Source organism: Sus scrofa, chromosome 16 (assembly GCF_000003025.6).
Source record: "Sus scrofa isolate TJ Tabasco breed Duroc chromosome 16, Sscrofa11.1, whole genome shotgun sequence".
Lineage (NCBI taxonomy): Eukaryota > Metazoa > Chordata > Mammalia > Artiodactyla > Suidae > Sus > Sus scrofa.
In genome coordinates, this window is record NC_010458.4 from 8,683,536 (window position 1) to 8,697,176 (window position 13,641).

General features: G+C 37.7%; 1 protein-coding gene across 6 annotated transcripts in view; it reads right to left on the reverse strand.

The window, feature by feature from the left end:
* Positions 1 to 13,641, reverse strand: part of CDH18 (cadherin 18) — a 1,026,794-nt gene that overhangs the window by 593,283 nt on the left and 419,870 nt on the right. For 2 of the 6 annotated variants that reach the window (XM_021076965.1, XM_021076967.1), the window contains one exon: positions 4,742 to 4,836. The exons of the other annotated variants lie outside the window; for them this stretch is intronic. The gene's annotated coding sequence lies outside the window, so the exon portion shown is untranslated. The remainder of the gene's footprint in view (positions 1 to 4,741; positions 4,837 to 13,641) is intronic. 6 annotated transcript variants of the gene reach the window in all.

The following is a 13,641-nucleotide window of genomic DNA, read 5'->3' on the forward strand; positions in this document are numbered from 1 at the left end:
TCTTCTACAAAAATAAATCCTTTTATCTATTTTTCAAATTTTTATTTTATTATTCCAATTAGTAGAACTTCAAAGACTGTTACACAGTAATGAGAATAACAGGTAGAACTTTGTATAGTTTCTCATTTTAATTTTAATGATTTTAGCGTTTTGGGCTATTTCATTGGGAAGAAAATAAAAGGTTCTTACTGCATAAGACAGAGGTTCTTGTTACACTTGGCCACAAATACCACACATGATATAGAAAAGTGACCTTTTAATTCTTAAAATTATTAGCCACAAATATTAAGGTCGGCCAGTATTATTTTAATGTCTACCAACTCTAAAATTCCATCATATATTCTTTCCAAATCAGAGTATTCTAAGTGTGGAATGCTAGAGTGAGAAGATAACTTTAAAGATAAGGAGACAACAATTTTATATTTTGTAGATAATGCTAAATTTCATCAAATATTTAGAGTGAAACATCAAATGCAGTCAATATTTAGGCACTTGGAAAGATGATTAATATTTTGCTAAAGTTTTCCATCTTTATCCAGATGTCTGGCAGCACATAAGAAAAACAAAACACTCTGTGAATAAACAATCTCAATTACACCAGAATGCCTGCATTAGAATGCCATTTTTTTGCCTGATTTCCAATTTTCTTTTTAAGAGAGGCTATAATCACAGTTTGGGTGATTGTAGAGATTAACAATCCTGGCTTCTAAGAACACACCACTGTAGTTCATTTATTAGGCCTGTTGACGCCTATACCATTTTAACAAACAGAATTTGTTCCCGTCACTATAGCGATTTTGATATGAACCAAAATAAAAAGACAATGGTCTATTGAGGGCTTATTAAATCCTGATGAAGTAGTAGGCTTTTCAAAATTAAAATTAAGTTATTTTCAGGAAAAATTACTATTACCCATTTTTATACTTTTTTATCCACAAATTTTATACCTATCTACTTGGAGTTTTAATTTTAATAATATTTTTCTATTACCAGGGAAAATCATGGCCATAGGGTAACATCTAATTTTGTTCATTAATTTCTAATTAAAACAATTATTGCATATCAAATGATCATATTCATAAAAAATGTTAATAGATTACTTTGAGTATTAATTTTTTTCTCAGTTTTCTAAATTTTTCTCCTCTAATTTTTGATCTTTTTTTTTTTTTTTTTTTTTTGTCTTTTTGCCTTTTCTGGGATCGCCCCCGCAGCATATATGCAGGTTCCTGGGCTAGAGGATGGAATCGGAGCTGTAGCCACTGGCCACAGCCACAGCCACATGGGATCCAAGCCGCGGCTGTGACCTACACCACAGCTCACAGCAACTCCAGTTCTTCAACCCACTGAGCAAGGTTAGGGATTGAACCTGCAACCTCATGGTTCCTAGTCAGATTCGTTGACCACTGAGCCACAACGGGAACTCCTTTGATCATCATTTATATTTCTAAAAGAAATATTGATTCTTTAGGGGTATTTCTCAAGACAAGACTTTTCCCAAGAAAAGAGAATATTTATATGTAATACAAATGTGGCAAAGGAAGAATACTCCTTGGGTATGCTGCTGGGACATAATTTTGAACCTTTGGTCTGTTCTTGTAAACATTTGTTTAGTATACTAAATTTTTATTGTTTTCCCTAGATAGTATTTGGAAGATTTTGCTCAAAAATTTTTTTTTTCTTTTTATGGCCACACCCACAGCATAAGGAAATTCTTGGGCTAGCGGTGAAATCAGAGCTGCAGCTGCAGACCTGTACCCCAGCTGCAGTGGATCTGAGCCCATCTGTTACCTACGTTGCAGCTTGCGGCAATACAGAATCTTTAACCCTCAAAGCAAGGCCAGGGATGGAACCCACATCCTCATGGACACTATGTCAGTTTCTTAATCCACTAAGCCACAACAGGAACTCTATAAATGTCTGTTTTTTAATTTCTGTTTCTTACACCTGTATATCTTGAGCTTCAAAAAGATTTTCCCTCTGGAAGTTTATTCTTTGTTACCATATACTGATTTGAGTAGAAAACTATTTTCTCATGTGTTACATGTTTTTCTTAGGCATTTATGTCAGAAAATAATTTCATGGGATCTAAAATTAGCCCTAATTTCTGTACATTCAGCTTCCATTTTCTGAACCTTTCTTCCATTTGTCATTTACTCTTCAGCTTTCAAAGGTACTTAATACCCTAATGGGTTTCATGACCTCCCCACCAACACTAATATTTGTACAGAGAAAAAAAAAAGTGCATGGATATGTCATTTACTTGTTCCTATTTTACATTATACTTTCATACATTTAGAAATAATTACCTACATAATTATAACACTAATTAAAGGGAGTAGATATTATCACCTGATTATGACTTCTTTATATAAATTGAGACTTTTTTTTTCCTGCTTGTAATAGGATAGGTGTCATTAAAGACTAAAATTGCAGACTGCTGATATTGCTGGAAGTTGTTAATAGGAGGTTCAGGAAGGATTCACAGACACTGGTTTTGTGTAATGTGAAAACACTCTCATCTAGTAAACTTTATGGCAGTTTATAAACCTTCCAGAGCACTAACAGATTAAACATTTTTTAAAAGGAATAAATCTACATTCAAGCATCTGCCATACGGTAACTTGAAGAGGGCATGAGAGCCTGCTATTTTCACTCTTTCTGCTATCATTCCACTATTGCTGGGACCTATGAAGCATCAAACTAGGAACATCATTAACTGAAACCATGGAAACACAGGTGATGATGACTGTTCTAAGTGTGGAATTTTAGCCATCTAAAATAAGACTAGTTTCCCGAGTTTGTCTGGCTGCTGGTATACAGACTCAGCTGTATACCACTTTACAATGCAAATGAGGGTCTCTGGAGGAAAGACAGGGAACCAATACAGTGGGAAAAAGCTGATTACCAATAAAACAGCTGAATCTCCATTTTGTGTTACTAAAATTTTATATCCACTTCTTTAATGGAAAGAACTAGAAGTTGTTAAAATAAAAAACAAATGGAGACCAGCCTTAAAAATTCCCTAAGCAGACCAGTATCAGTTTAGTCATAAGCAAAGCTTAATTTATTTCACAACACTGACTTGACCTGAGTCATTTCTTGTTTATGCCTCTAGAAATCAAAAGTGAAAAACTCTTCACCAAAATTAATATCAAGTAAACACTAACCAATTCCCTATCATTTAAGAAAATTCTAATATCATAAATAAAAAAAATCGCTACGAAGAATAAACAGTCACAACCTCCTCACAATACAAGCTGCTTTAAAACATTATACCCCAGAGCTTTATTCCACATTTTGATTTGAATACTCCCAGTTTGCAATCCGTATTTTTTGGTATGTTCACAATAAACCATTACTAATTACTACCTTAGCAAGTCTATTGGTTTTACTTCTGTTATTTCTGAACTTTTGACAAACATAAAAACTTTCCCGAGTGTGTATCTAGGTATTACCTGTAGTGTGTGTGTGTGTGTGTGTGTTCATAATTGAGCTAATTATGAGAAATGAACTTGTGGCAATAACAGACATTTGCTATGTGTTCTTTCTCCTTAAAGCCCCCCCGATTGTGATTCCCATGGCCTTATCCTCTTCCCCAACTTCTTAAGAAGCTTCCCAGCTAACTCAACTGATGTTTTTAGCAGAGGTTATGGTGTCATCACCCACTGGAGTGAGTGACAAGAAATGTGGTGTTTGCTTTGGGTTGGATAAAGAGGTGTTGAGTGGAGGGCCTGAGGACCAGAGGGTTAGAACTTGTGAATGACTCTCACAAAAACAAGACTGAGGTTTGGGTCAGCACGTGGATCAAACTGAGGTTGAGACACTCTCACCCACCTTGATCCACCTCTTGATTCCATTGGCTTTGACTCTCTGCTGGCACCAATTTGTGGATGCACCAAAACTAGTAAAACCCAAAGGAGAAGGAGGAGGAATAGGAGGAGAGGCCTTTAGGGAAGCATAAAAATGGGGCAGGGCTTGTGAATATTTCTTCAAATTACCTAAAAGGAGAGACTGTATTGTAAACCATCTGTGACTAGAAAAATAAGGGACAAGATGATACTTCCCAACAGAGAACAGTAAGTAGGTCACTGGTTCTTAACTAGTACTTTTTTTTGCCATTATCATGTTCTAGAAGAAAACACAAAAACATAAAAAAAATCCTGCAGTGCTTAAAAACTGTCTCAACCAAACTGTTACAAAGTAATATTTTCAGGCAAATTTCTAGTACCCAGACTGTTCATTCCAGGAATTCAATGCCTTAGGAAATACCTTTGACAAATCCCATGCCTATTTTGCTGTGTCGTATGTCCATTCAGTACCGACAAGGGTTCTTTGTAACAGCCCTTGCCAAATTGTTGGCTTGTAAGCAATGTACTGAAACATGTCTATCCTTTTAGTTTTCTGTTTTTGCAGTAGTTGATTGCAGTGCTCTTCAAAACTGACAATTTACTTGAAATGCTTTCAAATGCCCTCTTAAAAACAAAATCAGACTCACATATCATTGGACAAGAGGATTTATAAAAGCAACACTTGTGACTGCATTTTGAAAGGAGAACAAAGAAAACTAAATAGGTAGCTGAATGATAATACCTTCAACTGAGTTATTTGTAGAAAAATACAAAGTTCCCATACTTTAATATAGAATTTATCATGGCAATTACAGCAGCCAAAAGAAAGAAAACTTAGAAAAAAAAAAGTTAGCATAATTAAACATTAGAGACTAAAAAATGTCATAAGTTACCTCTATTTTGCTGCCCCAAAACCTCAGTCCATGGCCTTTCTTTCCTCTGTTCTTCCTTGCAGCCTCCACGCTATCTCCTTTTGAGTATTTATAACCTTGGGGACAAATTAGAATTACCTGGCTCACCTTTTTGAACTCAACAACATTGAAACAACACCCACTCAGATCTCATTCTCAGACCCTAAAGACTCAATTGGTCTCAGCTGAGACCTGGAGCCTAGGTGTTTTGAGCTATAATTCATATAGTCACATACAGGTAATTCTGTAAGTATAATACACATATACACACGTATACTGATATAATGTTAATTAATATATTAAATATATCTCCAAACATACACATTTATAATTTGTGTATTATATATATGAATCATATGCATATGCAATGTACACCCATATTATTTATGTGATAATATACATATATGCACATATGTATATACATATATAGATAATAGATAGAAATGGATATAGATATAAATAATTTAGATGTATAGATACCTTTAAAAGCATGCTTCCTATGAATTTCAGAGGCAAGTTAAATTATACTAACTGCTTGGAGTAGTGGTAATTAATTAAAGATCACCACTGTTGAGCAGCTGCTGTCCACAAATTCCTCTGAGTGACGTAATGAACTGGAATCACATGGTGGGAAACGGTGTACAAACAGGAGTCGGGAAACATGGGTACCAATCTCTGCTCTGCAATTTATAGGGAAACATATTAGCCTTCCTAGGCCATGATGCACACATGTGTTAAGTGAGGGAATGAGACTGTATCAGTGGGTTTCCCACGGTTTTGTCGTGAAATATGAGTCTGCTCAGAAGAGTCTAGTAACCTCCTATCTCTCTCAGACTACAAAACAAAACAAAAACAAAATGTTTATAGAATGCCCTTTAGTACCCATGTGTTCTAGATCCCCAAGATGTTTCTAACGTCACCACTTCTCTCCTTCAATTCGACAGCCCGCAATCCTCCTCTGTTCCCAGAGTCATTAAAAGCTCTGTTCCAATGCCAGGCATAAATTCTCCCTGTGTGTTGTAGGGGGTGAGCAAGAGGAAGTGACCGCTGGTTGACACTCAACTGGACCCAGGCAATCAAGCACATCCTGGAAAGCACATTCTATCCATGGTTCCTTTCTAGGAGCCACTGAAAAATGCAGCCTTGAGAGAGCAACATGGCATTGAGACTAGTAAGTGATCGAACCCCATTAAGGCCTCTATGTAAGGTTTCACAATTCAGGTGGGCTGGTGGGGAGATCTACTCACCTTGCAGCTTCTGAGACTAGACTCATAGGTGAGGTATCTTTTTGCTTATTATCTGCCAGGTAGCAAACCACCCAGACTGGTCTGCCTCTGTCTTCAATTTCTCCTGACCTTCAAAGCCAGTTTTGAATTTCACCCAAGAAATTCCCAAGATTGTGAACAAACATTAGGTCTCTGAATGGGTAACACTCTCACTTCTTGGAGATCATTTCTTTAATGCCACTTCTTCCACAAATTTGCCCAGGTATTCTAGTAAAATGGCAATCCCTGCACATCCATGTGTCTCGCACATAATGCACACGCATATACTTTACATGCTATTCACTGTTTTATTGAATTTCCTCAGGATTTATCTCCATCTTCTGTGTTTTGTGATTTGCTTTTCCCATATTAAGTAAATTCTTTAAGGACAGATTTTTTTTTTTAATTGTGATAAAATATATACAACATAAATGTTACCATTTAACCACTTTTGAGCATACAATCCAGTGAGAGTAAGCACATTTGCAAGGTTGTGCAAACCATCACCAGCATTCATCTTCAGAACTTTTTATAATCCCAAAGAGAAATTTCATATTCATTAAATAATTCCACATCTTCCCCTCTCCTCAACCTCTGGTAACCTCTATTCTACACTGTCTCTATGAATATGCTTATTGTAGATGACTCATCTAAGTGGAATTATTCCATTGTCATACCTTAATGTCTGGCTTTTTTCTCTCAGAATAATGTTTTCAAGATCCGTGCTGTAGCATGTATACAACTTTAATTCCTTAGGGCTGAATAATAGTCCATTAAATGTATATGCCACATTGTGCTGATTCATTCATCTGTTAATAGACATTTGTGTTTTTTCCATCTTTTGGTTATTATGAATAATGCTTTTCTGAACTTTTTTTTTTTTTTGCTTTTTAGGGCCGCACCCATGGCATATGGAAGTTCCCAGGCTAGGGGTCCAATGGGAGCTATAGCTGCTGGGCTACACCACAGCCACAGCAACACCAGATCCGAGCTGTGTCTGTGATCTACACCACAGCTCACAGCAATGCCATACCCTTAACCCACTGAGTGAAGCCAAGGATCAAACCTGCAACTTCATGGTTCCTAGTCGGATTCGTTACCACTGTGCCACGATGGGAACTCCTATGAACTTTGATGTAAAGTATATTTTGAGAGCAAATATTCATCTATTTTGCTTATAATAATGTCCAAAATAAAGGGAATATATATAGACACACACACACTTCTTTTTCTGCTCTATTCTATATCTCAGAAGGCTGATAATGATGGATGTCATAACAAAATATCACAGACTGGGTGGTTTAAATAACAAATGTATTTTGTTAATGTTCTGGAGGTAGAAGTCCAAGGTCAAGTGGTCTGCAGGTTTGTCCCCTGCTGAGTCCTCTCTCCTTGATAGCACACTTCTCACTATGTGCTCACATGGTCTTCTCGCTGTGTGTCTGTGTTCTAACCACCTCTTCATATAAGGAGATCAGTCATATTGGAGTAGGGCCTGCTCATGTGACCTCATTTTACCTTAATCACCACTTTAATGGCTTTATTTCCAAATACAGGCATATTCTAGCTGATGCAGGCACCTAATATAGCTAAGAGAAAAGCTATATTCCTTAATGCTTCTTTTAGAAATAACCAATTTAAAACTGAAGAGTTTAGAACTCTTTCTTGTGCTTCTCCCCAGCCTAACTGCACCTAAACACAATCACCTGTGAGCCACAGATTAGGCACCCTGAGCACAATTGCCTGTGGGTCAAAGATTGTAAACACATGATGGGCGTTTTTTAGGGGTGACTTTCCTAGATTGCCCTAAACTCTGATCAATAGGCTCTTTTCACAAGTATTTTTATTTTAGGAAAAACTGAGGTACCATAACCCAGAGACCACCAGGGACACACTGAGATCTCATGACACAAATCTGGATGACCAAAGATTCCCCAAAGAAAGAGCAATGTGTGTTTGCCGTCAACACTGATTCTTAACTGGAACCCTGATTTTCTCCTTTTTACTATAAAACTCCCAATGGAGGACACAGTCTTTAAGGCATTACCCTGCTGTGGCCTTCTTTGCCTGGCAAAGCAGTAAGAGCTACTTTTTTTCTCCCTTATCCAAAACTCTGTCTCTGTGTTCCTGTTCAGCATCTGTGGACAGAGGCCTAGTTTCAGCAACATGATGTACCGAGGCATAGGCCATCAACACATGAGTTTAAGTGTGAAGTGGGGGTGAAAGGGGAGTGAAGGGGGAAGGCACAATCTAACCCCAAATATCCTCCATGTCGAAACAACTACTATAAACTTCCCAATACTTTTTTTTTTAAAAAAAAAAAAAAAAAAAAAAAAAACCTTTCCCTCAAATAAATGAACGCAGCCCTGGCCCCCTCTCACAATCCAGGCCACACTCAACCTTAACTTTATTTTTCACCTTCCCTGAAACCACACCTGGACCCTCTAAATAGTGCTTTCCAGGATATAGTCCCTGGGAACTCCCTTTGGTTCCTTCTGTTATTTGCCTTTTATAAACCCCCTCACTCCTGCCATTAACATCCTTATCACAAGTCCCGATTTGTGGATGATACTCTTGTGGTTTCTTGGGTTGGCAGTCTCAGGCTGCCAGGATTCAAAGCCAGTCCTTAGAGAGCAAACCTCAGGGAACTTATTCAACTCTCTTTGCTTCAGCTTCCTCGTTTTTTGTTTGTTTGTTTATTTTTGCTTTTTAGGGCCGGACTCACAGCATATCGAGGTTCCCAGGCTAGGGGTCCAATCGAGGCTACTTACAGTTGCCAGCCTACACCACAGCCACAGCAACACCAGATCCAAGCCGAGTCTGCAACCTCCACTAAAGCTCATGGCAATGCCGGATCCTTAACCCACTGAGCGAGGCCAGGGATTGAACCCGCAACCTCATGGTTCCTAGTCAGATTCATTTCCACTGTGCTGGGATGGGAAACTCAGCTTTCCCATTTGTAAAGGGAATCAATGATTTCCTCAAATGCATGTAATGAGAAATATAGTCAACCCTTGAACGACATGAGTTTGAACTCCACAGATGTATCTTCACCCAGATTTTTTCAATAAATACTACAGTACCTCACAGTCAATGGATAGTTGAATCCAGGAATTTGGAACCTCAGAGGTGTTGGACTTCAAGGCCTCTTCAAGGAGACAGAACTCAAAGCCTCTGGCCAAGACCAGATACTAGACACTTATCATCACCCTATCTGTCTCATTGTAATACCTCCTCCTCCACCTTGCGCAACCTGGCCTACTCCTTCCTACCCTCTGCTAGGAAAGGTATGTGACCCAGTCCTCACTCCACCCCTACAGGGGCCTTATACACCTACAACTAACCAGCAAATGTATCATAAGGCACCTCTTTCCCAACCAATCTTCAGGTAAGTAGGTGTATCCTAAGACTTCCCCTCTCCCTGGGCTACATAAACAGATGGGACTAAGCGTCTGGAGTCCACCCTCCCTGATCATCAGGAAGTTGTCCCACTGAGCTAGCAACATCTCTTATCTCAATAAACTCTTCTTTTTTTTTCACCTCGCCATGCCAGAAATTCTCCTGACCTGTGTGCACAGATCAGGACAAGAGGGGCCAACTATGGCACTTGGGCATCCTCAGATTTTGATATCTGCCAGCAGGTCTAGCAGCAATCCCCTGATGATAGAGAGGGACAACTGTAAATTACATAAGCCACATTAACCACTTATGAGTATCTAGCACTTAGTAAACTGGGTGCAAGTGTTACCTGTTATGACCCAGCAAATTTTCTATCTGCCTCCATAGACTACTTTCATGAAGAAGAAAAGCAGGTTTGCTGATGCCTTGTATGGGTCTTCCATACGATACATGTCCCTTCTATTGTTGGCATGAATAATGACACAGGCATAGAACGGTCTGGGTCTTTATGATTAGAATGGGAACAGTAACTGAGACTAATCCTAAAAGCAAACTGAAGAAAGTGGTTTAGGGGTGCAGGTTAGAAGAAAACATCTTTTGACTGGAAGAGTTCCTACTGAGAAATGTTCAATACATTTAAAATAGCACATTTTTTTTTTTTTTTTTTTTTTTTTTTTGCAGCTCAGCCTCAGCAGGGACACTAAGAACAAATACTTAAATATGAAAAAAAAGAGATTAATTGATAAAGGCTTTACATGTAAAACAACAGACTAAATGTTGACTCTATATGTCCCAAAGCAGTGGAGGAGGGCACCTATGCCAATGCTGAACTAGCTCCCCAACTTGGCAAATACCTGCTTATCAGGCTGCCCTTATCCAGACCCTCTCAAGCGAGTCCCTATTAAGCCTCTGTGTCCTGCTTTTGAAGGCTAGGATGGATAGTCTTCTGAGTTTCGTATTTCTTAGTGTGGTAATTTAGGAGGCAGTTACGGGTGTATTTTGGTTTGGTTTTGTTTTTGTGGAAACAGCAGATTGTTTTCTTAAAGACTTAATTACTCACCTCCTACTTTGCTCCTTTCCCACTTCAAAGAGGTTTTTGAATGATAAAGACATTTTTTAAGAATAAAAGAAGAAAGACTTTGGATTAGACGCTTAGAAATGAAAAGTTGACAAAGTAATTTGAAACTAGACACTTGGATTAGGAAGTGAAGCAACATTTCGGTATATTTCTAAAGGGGAGCAGAATTTGCCACCCCAAACAAAATGTATTTCTTCGGCACAAGGAATATTTTTAAGAAATATTATTTTTAAGAAACAGCAGACAGGGAAGCTCTCAAAACCTAACAGAAGTTACTCTTTTATAAGAGATATTTATACTTATAAGGAAAATCTTCCTTTGTAATTTTCCTCCTTCCCAGAACAAGGAAGAGAAGGATGATTAAAAACTAACAGCTCTTATCAATGAAGAAAGCAACAGATTTAAATCTGCATAAAAACCATACCTTCCTTTATTGTGCTTTGTTTGATAACTCCTTATAACTGCCTTCCTTCCCCCACTCCAAGATCTTCTTTTGTCTTTAGCTGGAGATGGAATTTTAAGTAAATGTTTAGGCCATTTCCGGGAGTTACTCAGTTTTTCTGAGTCCCTTCCATGTATACAGGAAGTATATACATGTTATTAAACTTCTGTTTGTTTTTCCCCTATTAAAATGTCTTTTATTAAGGGGTCACAGCCAAGAAACTAGAATAGTAGAGGAAAAATTATTTTCCTCCCCTATATTGTTATTTTTGTTTTTTAATTTTTTTGGCCATGCCCACAGCAGATGGAGGTTCCTTGGCCAGAAATCTAGCCAAAGCTACAGCAGAGACAGAGCTTCAATCCTTAACCATTAGGCCACCAAGAAACTTGCTCCTTATATTTTTTAATGTTATTATATAATGTAGATAATTAGGTGGAATCACCATTAACTGAAAGAGGGAGAGAGAGAGCGATCAGGACAAGTGTATAGATTAACTCTGTCAACCGAAAAATATGTACAATGTAAGAGCTAAGTTTTATTTGGGACAAAATGAGGACTATGGGCCAGAAACAGCATCTCAGAAAGCTCTGAGCAACTGCTCTGAAGAGGTGAGGGGAAAGTCAGTATTAGATAGGATTTTGGTGAAGAGGCATACATGCAGTCAAGCACACATTTTGGCAGAGGCTCAATAATTTGGGCTCATAAAATCTTCTGAAAATATCTAAGTTTGTGAAGGTCTGTCGTGCCATCTTTTCCCAGAGCACAGAGTGCCTCACTCCTGATCTCCATTCTGAACCCCTTTAAGGTGTGTTGAAGGTCAGTGGCTATGGTTGCTAGCAATGTAATTCTTATAGAGGTAGATGGCAAGTGAAATTGTTAGTTGGCACTTCTCAAACTTTGGACTTTCTCCATATGGGGTTACCAAATATATGTCTTTGGAAAACAAGATAATAATGTATTTCCCAGAACTGAAGCTGAGAATTGTTGACTTTCTCCTCCATGGAATCCACAGTTGAATACTTATCTACCAAAGTTTATGATGTACAAAATTAATGCTTGCTTATTTTGTTCTTGTTAAGCTTGGATTAGCTATAGATACAGGTGAAAAGCAGTGCTTTCACTTAGCGAAATCTACCAAATGATAGCAATGTGTGCTTTTAGCCATTTAGCTTACATTTTGGTGTTTATACCATTTTAGTTACACTTTCGAAAATACTAAATATTTTTTCAAGGATTACTTCAATGACCCTTAGGGATTTGGATTTTGAATGTGAAATACATGGCTAATTTCTTTAGCTACTATTCATGTCAACTTAACATGCAAGAAAGTGTAAAAACAATGAAAAATATGAGAATCTGAAATATTGAAAATATACTTGTACTTTTTCTTAATTAAATCTATTTATTCACAGCAAAGCAAAAAAAAAAAAAAAAAAAAGTTTAAAAATTATCTTCCTTGGAATAGAAGCCTAAATCACAAGCAGATTTGTCTTCTATTTTTTTTCTAGTACTTTGATGTCTCAAATTAAGGATAATTTTTATTAACTGGCAATTAACAATTGGGTTAATCCGTAATTTTTTAAATCTTTTGGTCATTACTTTCAACTGCTCAAATACTAGCAAAATGGTTTCAAGTAAGACAGCATTTATATAATTGTAGTTTATACAATAGTGATAGTTTTCTTAATTCCCTCTGTTGTATTTTTTTTTTCCTGCTTTTTTGGGACACACCTGGAGCATATGGAAGTTCCCAGGCTACAGATCAAATCAGAGCTACAGATGACGATCCTTAACCCACTGAGCAAGGCCAGGGATTGAACCCACATCCTCATGAATACTAGTCAGGATCATGATGCACTGAGCTACAGGGGAAATTCTTTCTTTCTTGAGAATAGCAAAAGAACCTACTTTTCACCTTTGCACATAAGATTTTTTTTCTCCTAAGTATTCTTTTTTTTAAATTAATTTTTTTTGTCTTTGCTTTGATAGTAGAGAGAACCTGATCTCATCTTATGAATCTGCTTTTGCACATAAGGTTTTTTTTCTCCTAAGTATTCTTTTTTTTTAATTAATTTTTTTTTTTTTTTTTTTTTTTTTTTTGTCTTTTTGTCTTTTCTAGGGCCACACCTGGGGCACATGGAGGTTCCCAGGCTAGGGGTCTAATCGGAGCTGTCCTACGCCACAGCCACAGCAACGTGGGATCCAAGCCACGTCTGCAACCTACACCACAGGTCACGGCAATGCCGGATCCTTAACCCACTGAGCAAGGCCAGGGACCAAACCCGCAACCTCATGGTTTCTAGTTGGATTCATTAACCACTGAGCCACGACAGGAACTCCATCTCCTAAGTATTCTTTCTACCCAAGTCAAAGCTTCAGAGGAACTCCTAGGTATTGTACAGGCATTTTGTATGGAAACAGGCTCAACAGGGGAGATTCAACATTTTTTTCCATTAACATTTTTTTTCCTTTTTATTTGGGTGGAATTAGGTAGATGTTCACCAGTCTAGTTTCCATTCCTCAAAATCACAGGAAAATTACATTTGCAAGCCACCTTTGCTGTTAGGGTAGGCCTATGTCACAATTATGACTAAAGCAACATGGACCCAAGTGATATAAAATTCTTCTAATCCTGATCCTTAGGATTATTCTGCACACTCTGTCTATCCAAATGTTGAAGGCAAAGAATTCCAAGATG